This window comes from Trichosurus vulpecula, chromosome 1 (genome assembly GCF_011100635.1).
Source record: "Trichosurus vulpecula isolate mTriVul1 chromosome 1, mTriVul1.pri, whole genome shotgun sequence".
NCBI lineage: Eukaryota > Metazoa > Chordata > Mammalia > Diprotodontia > Phalangeridae > Trichosurus > Trichosurus vulpecula.
This window is the reverse complement of record NC_050573.1, coordinates 506,537,997-506,547,694: the sequence shown is the minus strand read 5'-3', so window position 1 is coordinate 506,547,694 and position 9,698 is coordinate 506,537,997. Positions and strand designations below refer to the sequence as shown.

At 39.1% G+C, this 9,698-nt stretch overlaps 1 pseudogene; it reads right to left on the bottom strand.

Moving 5' to 3' along the window:
* Positions 1-2,019: 2,019 nt before the first annotated feature.
* Positions 2,020-9,463, bottom strand: LOC118840770 (annotated as a pseudogene).
* Between the last annotated feature and the right edge of the window lie 235 nt (positions 9,464-9,698).

Sequence of the window (9,698 nt, the reverse complement as noted above, 5' to 3'; positions counted from 1 at the left end):
GTTTTCTTACTTAACAGATGGTTTACAATAATAGTTTTCCCAGAAGCTTTCCTATCATTCATCACTTAAACAACTATGTAGTCCAGTGGTGTAATGATAATCAGGGAGGAGCTTTTTGCTGTTCTTCTCTTAAGTGCCTTTAATGATTCTGACCTTTCTTTAAGTGAGGCAGGTAAAGTGGGATCTTTTTTGTCTTGAATGTTTCTCAGCACTAAGATAATGGGGAGTCGTTGATTGGAAATCATATATACTGCGGTACTAGGGATTAACCAACTTTCCCACACCCTAAATGGTATTTTTCACTGTTCTTTGTTTGAGTGCTTCTCAGCACTGAGGTAATCAAGTGCCCCAGGGCCCTGAGATGGGTATATAAGATCTGAGATTGGCATTTTGTTTTGGGGGTACACTCATTGAAAGAATGTGGGTGAGGAGACTCTGGCCAAGCCGTTGGAAACCCTCCCCCAACACAGATGGATAGATGCTGGTGCTTCTCTGGTAACTACGAATTGTGATTTGAATCAGACAAGGTCTGTTGATGTTTGTAATTTCTGTTTGTATTTGCCCAGAAGGTCAGGGGGCTGATCTTTTTCCCCTGAAGTAAGTGAATGATATACACATGTTTGATTAAACTGAGATTGTTAACCCCTTAAAGTTGCTTTCCTTATGTGGAACATTTTATACCGTTTTATAACATTTTTGTAATTTAAAAAGAGCCTGAACCTGGATTTCTTTGTTCTTTAAAGTTTGCTCAGAGAATATCTTTTCTCTGTCAACAAGGCCAGATCCAGCTGACCTAAGAATATTCTTTCCCCTGTTAACCATTAAGGGATGAGACCCTAATCCCGAGACAGACTACCTCGCTTAATATTCTACGGGTATATACTTTAACTGACCTTTGTCAACACTCTTGTCCTTACAAACCTATTCTATTAAGGAAAATCTTTGTCTTGTAGTTAAACATACATGGGGATCATAAAAGTGAGGTAACACAGACTTCTGGGTCTGCTAAAAATATGTATATAAGTTTTCTCGTTCCTTTGTTCAGGCAGTCAGACTTCATGTCTGACTCCATGCATACATGTATCCTCTAAATTTAAAGGGAATGAATAAATAAATAAGCAATATGAATTTTTTTCTATCACCTATCGTGTTGTTTCCTTCAATCAACTTTCAGGTTTAACACTTAGAAACGCAGATCAAAGAACCTGTGTTAGCAGTCCTTCTGTGATACTGATTGTTCTTGGTCTCACACAGCTACAGTAGCTGCTAGCCACATTGTTGCTACAACTGGAGAGATTAGATCAAGAATCAAGAGGACCCAAGATCAAATCTAACCTCAGATATTTACTAACTGTTTGACACTGAGCAAGACATTTAGGCTCTCCTTGAGTTCCTGACTTGGCTTCCATTGACTTACTAGATTACTTTTTAAACTTTGCCTGGAACCTCCCAAGTTCCTTGGTGGTAAAAATCCTGCCCATCCTCCAACTCTTCTATTTAAAAAATCAAGCTTCAGAGGGTAAAAATAGGATAAGCTTGAAGCTTTCTTACCTTCAGGGTACAATCCATAAAACTAAGAGTTCTATCTCTAGCTGCTAAACGATCACAGTTTACTTTCATTTTCTTCTTTTAAAAAAATTATTTCTTTTTATTTTGAACTTAACGAACACCAGAGTGATTATTTCCATGTACACAGTGGAACAGAAGAGGATTATACATGAAACAAAATCTCTATTATGTAGAACTTGCATTTCTTTTAAAGTATATGATAAAAAGGAAATGTAACTTTCAAAGCTATATTGCTTGTCTGTGATCCCTTCTGGCCTTCCTTCTGTTCTCTTCTGTGTATTGCCTTTTTTTCCTAGAAGCTGGATTTAGGAATTTATTAGGATTTACACCTGTCATTTTTCAAAACTTTCAGACATTCAACTACATAGAGATAAGTATGCAAAAAAAGCATAACAACTAAAACATTTTTTAACATTTCAAATTGGTAAATCATCTGAAATGTCAAGCTATTCAGTCATTAGAATATTTTGCTATGGCAGCCATATAATCTTTAATTTCAGTTGGAATTCTTAATCCTAAAACCTGATTCATTGCAGATACCAACTTCTATGTTATTTGCCCTTCAAAACTTTCCTTTAATGTTAGCATGGCTATATGAATAGCATCTTCTAGCTCTAGGTCTTCATTGAATTTTTTCTCAAGGAAAGTTTTCTCTGTTACATAATACTTTTCCATTGCTGCAGCTTTCTAATCAAAGTAAGCTCCAAATGGATCAGATTGAAACAAATAAGGTCACCCCTCATTCCAACTACAAATGAGCAGTGATACTCCAAACAGATGCATGACTACTGACTGTAGGTACTTGTGCATCACTGAAGTGACTCTGCACCAGCTGAAGCATAGGGATGTGATCATGGTACACCAGGTAGTTGGGGTCTGGGGCCCATGCCGCTCTAGATCAGGACCATGTGCTTGTTGATTGGCCTTACCTTGTAGATATTCCTTTCATCATATAGAATGGTTTTCTGGTTTTTGGTCAACATCATATCATTGATGGCCTTAATTCCAACGGAAGAGGCTCCTCTAGCTACTGCTGTCAAGGCATACTCAATGTGAACAAATTGACCAAAAGGACTGAAGACAGTCAATGAGAAGCTATAGCTGCATTCCTGCCATCTTCCCCAACTACAGGGGAACTTTGACCTGGTTACTCTTCTGTACACTTTCAAAAAGGGCCTCAGTAACTCTCTTTTGTTTCTTTTCTTTTCCAAACTTATCCCTAGCACTTTTTCTTTTCTAGATTTTCCCCCAATTGGAAAAAAAAAAAGAAAGGAAGGAAGTAATTGCAAACAAAGTAAGACTTTTTGCTGTTTTTTCTTTTGGAGTGCTCAGCACTAAGGCAATCAAGTGCCTTTGACTGAGTCTTGCCTTTGTTTGAATCAAGAGTCTTTGATTGAATCAAGAGTCAGTGATTGAAAACAGTACATATACTCTGAGGTTAGCATTTTGCTTTGGGGGCTCACTCATTGGAAGAGTGTTTGTGTGATTTGAACAGACAAGAATCTGGGTAGCTGTTAAGGAGCCCTCCAGCTTTGAAAACCCAGATGTTGATGCTTCTCTCTCTGGTATCTATGTATGTATTGCTACGGACAGATGGCTAGAAGCCCTGTCTGCTGATTTGTGTTATTTGCTCCGTTTATATAATTTCTGCTTGTAATTTCTGTTTGTGTTTTCTCTGAAGTTCAGGGTGCTGACTTTTTCCCCTGAACTAAGTGAATGATATATGTATGTTTAATTAAAGTGAGATTGTAAACCCCTTAAAGTTGTTTTCCTTAGAAAAGCAGATCAAAGAACCTGTGCTAGCAGCCCTCCTGTGTGCTGGTGTTATTGGCCTTACACTTCCACAGCAGCTGCTAGCAGTGTTGGTGTTACAGGAAGAAAGGAAGGGAGGAAGGAAAGAAGGAAGGAAGGAAGGAAGGAAGGAAGGAAGGAAGGAAGGAAGGAAGGAAGGAAGAAGGGAGGAAGGAAGAAACAATGAACAACAAAGACCTTGTGTGTGTTTATGGCTATGTATGTATGTACATACATACATATATATGTACATGTGTACATATATACACAGTCAAGCAAAATAAATTCCCACATTGATCTTGTCCAAAAATGTATATCTCATTCTATATTTTGAGTTCATTACCTCTCTGTCAAGATTTGGGTAGCATACTTCATCATCATTCTTCTGAAATGGTGGTTCATTATTACTTTGATCAGAGTTCTGAAGTCTTTCAACATTTTTCTTTATAATGTTTTTATAGCACAAGTTATTCTGGTTCTACTGACTTCATTCTATATCATTTCATATAAGTCTTCCCCAATTTCTCTGACACTATCACTTCTGCCATTTCTTATGGCACAATAATAGTCCATTACATTTGTAAACTATAATTCACTTAGGGGCATCCTTTTAGCTTCCAGTTTCTTGCTGCTATAAAAAGTTCTATATTTTTGTAACTATAGGTTCTTTCCCTCTTTCCTGAAAATCTTTTGGTAATTACTTTCATTTTCCTTATATTGATGATCCAGCTTTTCTAGGACAATTCACAATAATCACAATAATGAATCACTATCAGCCAGAGGATAAAGATGGCAGAATAAAAGAAAATATTACAGTTCAGCTCTCTCCCACCATCAAACAATGACCTGATTACCATATAATACATGACCCAAAAGAAGATGCAATTCTTTCTTCAAGTTGAATAGTGTTTTCACATAATACAATAATTAATCATTATAATTTCATGAATGTCTTATTGCATAATGTGGAATAATTACTCCTTTCATGATGGACAGCAGTTAGAAAATGACTTTTATGGTGAGCGTTGCTAGATGGACAGACTTTCCTGGGTCTGCTCAATTTCATGTAAGTGTTTTCATTCAGTACAAAGAGGATATGAGGAAATGATGTTGGTTTTGAAGGAAAAACATGTCAAAGCAACAAGCATTTATTAAACACCTACTGTATGCCAGACATTGTGCTAAACACTTACTCTCAAGGAACTCACAGTCTAATTGGAGAGAAACCAGGCAAACCTTTTATAAAGGTTTATAGGAGGTTTATAAAGGTATATAGGATTAAGTGGGACCAAGAAAGACTTCCGGAAGAAGGTGGGATTTTAGCTGGAACTTGATGGAAGCCAGGTAAAGTACATGCTTGTTCTGAAACACGTTTTCCATCCAACTTATCTTATAACAAAGGCAGTGAACATAATGTAGATGACTGAGGACAGGCTGGGTTCAAGTACTTGCTCTATAAACTGCTAACTCTATTACCTTTTCAAGTCATTTAATTTCTTCAAACCTCATTCCAAATCTATAAAAATGGAGAGGATAAAGCTAGCATTACTTACATCAACAGGGTTGTTGTGAGGAAAGCATTTTTAAACCACATAGCATTCACTCCCCTGCCCTATTTCTACAAAGGATAAAATAGGTCAAGAAACACATTATGGAACTGGTCTGAGTAAATTGAAAAGGTTGCATTTGGGGAAAAGTTAAGTAAAGTGTTTCATTTTTCTTTAAAACAACCTAACAGTATTACTTACTTACATTTAACATTCTAATGGCTAGAAGGTTAACTTTCTGGAACAGCAAGAATGACACCTATTCACCTATTACCAATTCCAGTGAACTCTGACCATCTTGTCACAGCTATTTAAGGAAGCTCTTGCTCATAACGTCAAACCTTAGTCCTCTCATTCAGGGAGAAAAGTAAAGTAGAATTTATCAAAATACCAAAAGCTCTAAAGGCATCGCAGAGTAACAAACCCAACATAGGGCCCAGGGGAGAGCAAATGACAAGTTATCTGAAAGAGAGGCAGTATGTGGAAAAGACAGAGGCCAATGGGTATCAGACAACTTCCACGGCAAATCCACTTTACTGGAAATAGTAACTAAATCATAGATATAGCTGAGAAATAAACAAGAATAACCTATGACCCAGAAAGCCCAGTTCTGGATTTGCACAGCCTGAGTTCAATCTGGGAGATTTTGCACAAAATTCTATCTTTGACTTGTGCCCACCCCTAGGTTTCCCCCAGGGACCTCAGAATATAGTTTGTGTTAAGGTTTCTGCAAAGGCAAATGCTCAGCCTGCAATATATTTCAAATACAGTGTAGTCTTTATTTTACCTTATGGAAAATATAAAACAGTACAAAGGACTCACAGGAACCTATAAATTATCAATACAATTCTCTCCTCTTTGGTGAATCCTACTTCCCTTCCCCACTTACTACCCTTCACATAGTCCCTTAGTTTCATAATACTATCTAAAGATTTGAACTCTCCCTGGAAGAAAAATTAAAGTGGGGCTCCTAGAGTCAGCCCTGTACCTTGTGGTAAGGGCCACACCTTCAGCTCCTTAAGGAATTTGGCACTCAGTACCACTGGAGTGGCAGCCCACTTGTCACTCGACCTACACATTTTAAATAACTCATAGTTGTAGTTTCAGATAAATTTGCTCCCCCACATTAGTGCCTTAATGCTTCTCTAGCTCTAGAATGCTTTGTTTGCTTCTCTTATCTATGGAATTCTCATGCTATATAAGGATCTCTGTTTCTCTCCATGGGCATTCCCCCTTCTGGGACCTGGAACTGTGGACACTTTTTCAGTATGCTGACATGGCAGGGACTGTTGCCTCACTCTCCCAGAACAAAGCTAGCCACATATCCCTTCAGGATTCTAGAGATAACCGTGAGGTGTTGGAGTCTCTTTTTCTTAATGCTAACAGCACATTCCAGTGTGTTCTCCCCCACACCACCATCACCATTGCTAGCTACCAGTTACTAATGCCCCAGTTCCTTTAACTAATTAACATAAATTCTTTTACAAATGGATATTTACTTCAAAAATATAGTAAGAACAGAAGTATAAACAATTTCTCCCAATACCTAAGGGAACTCTTCACTATATCACTTTGGTTTCTAGGGAAAATGAGCTCAGATTTAATATAGTTCCTAAATAGCACTTGGCCCCACCAAGTTCAGGTCCAAATGCAACACTTCTGCTGGATGAACCCTTGGCTCAGCTACCACTGAGGTAGGCTCTCCCCCCACCACAACCACCCCTGTTCATCTACATAGTCAATAAAAGAGGTTCCTCATTATAGAATGGGAAGCAGACCACAACCAGTTGCAGAATATCTATGCTTTCTCCAGAGTCCAGATGGGGATTGTTCCAGCCAAGCACTCTGCATATGCTCACAAGGACTGAGATAACTGGCCAGTCCTCCCTTACATTCACCATGCACTCCCAGCCTCATGCAAGTTCAAAATAAAAGAGGGTCACTACCTCATTACACTTAGATTCAAGGATTGTCACCACTCCACAACTGCCCTGATTTCTGCTACCTCCTAGGCAAGAAACTTTGCTACAGCCCCTCGACAGATGAGTCCAGAAACTCAGGATCCAGAAACCACAAATCCTCCACCATGATGACCCCAACTACTGCTATGGTCTCAAGCTGAGAGGATCTGCTATTCATTGCTGGAGCTAGGGCTGGAGAGATAGGTGGAGGAACATTCTAATAGGTAGACATTACCCCACAAGAGTCACTCTACTCTCAGGTCAGTGGCTAGGTCTCTGTATCTTTTTTATTATTAGTGTAGTGAGGATGTCTCCCACATGTATCATGAAGATGTCCTTGTGTGGCTTGAAGGGAGACAGAATATAAATTTCTAGCCTCTTCTCACCCTAACCTTCTGCAAAGGAGACTATAATTCCTTTTGGAAAAGGAAGCAGGTGTTTGGGGCCAAAAGCTTGGCCACTCTTGCTCTCCTCAAAGAGAAGAGGGTACATGGGTAGAATTATTATCTATCTGCTCCCTCAAATATTGTTAGTCTAGGGAACATAGTTTTCAGGTTTACACTAAAACTCTGATCACTGTTTATTAATGGGGAAGGAAGGTCCCGGGCTCCCTTCCCACCAAATACCAGTTCCACAATGAACACACATACAAGTAGAGAAAAACATTTATCCAAGTCATATGCAAAACAGAAATCAGAGAAAGTACACATAGGAGAATATATACTAGACAATGCAGAATAAAGGAGTTCTCCTATTGGGAGTGAAATGACTCAGCTCAAGGAAGAAACAGAGACAGGGACAGGAAGAGAGAGAGAGAGAGAGAGAATCACAGATTTCACCCAAGGGACATTCTCAAAAGTCTCTGGTGTAACAAGCTGGGCATAGGAACATAATGAGACTATCAGTTCCTCTCATGTTAGCTTCTTCTCTTCAGCAACCTGAAGTGAGGTTGGCATCAATCACCTTCTCTCTCAAAGTTATAAATCAGAAGCACCCAAAGTGACTAGAGAGCCCAAAGTGACTGGAGAGCCCAAAGTGACTGAAAAGCCTTGAATAAAGTCTGTAGGGGGGCAGAGCCATCCTCTCTCCTGCTTTTGCCAACTCTGCCCCACCTCTCACAAAGGTATGAGGCATTGATCTCCACCAATGAGAAGAGAGTTCCATGACTATGGGCTTTGGGACTTGGGCTATATTTGGTTTGTCTTTTGTTGGGACAGATTTCACAGGAGTTCAGAGTTCAGAAAACTACAGCCTGATGGTCAAAACTGGCTTTTTTTTTTTTTTTTTTTTTTGCTGCCCACAAGCTAAGAATTTTTTTTTTTATTTTTAAAATACAATAAAATTATATTTTAAAAATGTAAGAAACCGTCTTAGCTCACTGAGCTATACTATTGGATTTGGTCTAAAGGCTCTTTTGGGAGGGATTAACCTAATCGAATTATCCCCAATTATTCCTATACTCAAGTAATTAATAAGGATGTTCCCATATATCAAAGAGACATAATTAAAGTCCTAACCAAAAGCCTCATCTTTTACTATGTAAATTGCCCAGGTTTGCCCTTGGTCACACCCTTTGCTCACATTTTAATTTTGTTGTATCTGCCTGAATAACAATTGAAAAGAAAGCTTTGTAGATTATTTTCTCCTTTCTTCCCTTCTTGCTCTGATAGCTCTCCCTGTAGAATACAGATAATTAGTGACCACCTATAGTTGGGAGAATTATGAAGTCATTGTTCATTAATCTCTTCCAATTGCCCAAGTTAAAAAGAATTAGAAGTTTTCCAAGCTAGTCTAACATAAGAACTCAAAGAGAAAAATTTACATTTCAGGTCAGTACTGGCAGCCTTTTAGTTAAGTCTATTCCTTCAATCATGCACTGCTACTTTAAATCCCCTATAACCAGTACATATGATATGCCCTCTTATCTCCCTCAAATTACTATATTGCCCCAGGGACTAAGGTGACGGTAGTGTGGGTATAAGGAGGAATAACAGAGCACTGACGAAAATCACTATGTTTTTCCTATTTCACCAAAGGAAAGAAGCTGATAAGCAAGAAAGAAGGGGGTGGAAAAATTCTATGCTTGGAAAGTATAGGTCTGCCCTTCCCCTTCCCTTTTCTTTCCATTCGAGAGGCACTTCCTATCAGTCATTCCATTCAAGCACAGAGAACAGAGACAGAGGAAGAACTCCCAGAAGGTCTGTGATGGCAGCAGTTATTCCTTGTTGCCCCTGAAATCTACAGTGAGCAAAGCAGTGTAATCAATTAATCAATAAACAGTTTTAAGAGTCTAATAAGTGCCAGGCACTGTGCTAAGTGCTGGTAAGAGCTAAGACGGATCCTTGGAGATTTCCAATACAGAAGTAGAAACCAGGGAAGCTTGTGCACCTAATACCCATTGGGCAGAAGGCAGACCAGGAGCCAGAGTCCCAAGCTTGAAAAGCAACCAGATAGAACCAGCATGGAGACCAGCATCTTCTTACACATTAACTCCTGACAATTACTCTTAAATCCAGTGGCACTGGCCTCATAGCTGTTCCACAAACCAGACACTCCATCCCTCAACTCTGGATGTTGTTTCTGGCTGGCCCCCATGCCTGGAATACTCTCCCTCCATTGCTAAGACTGTTGAGCTCCTTGGCTTCCTTTAAGTTCGAACCTAAATTCCATCTTCTGCACAAAGCCTTCCCCAACCCCTCTTAATTCCAGTGTTGTCCCTCCATTAATTTTTCTTATATATGTAGCTTGTTTTGCATATATTTGTTTCATGTTGTCTCCCATTAGATTGTAAACTCCTTGGGGACAGGAGCTGTCTTTTGCCTCTTTTTAT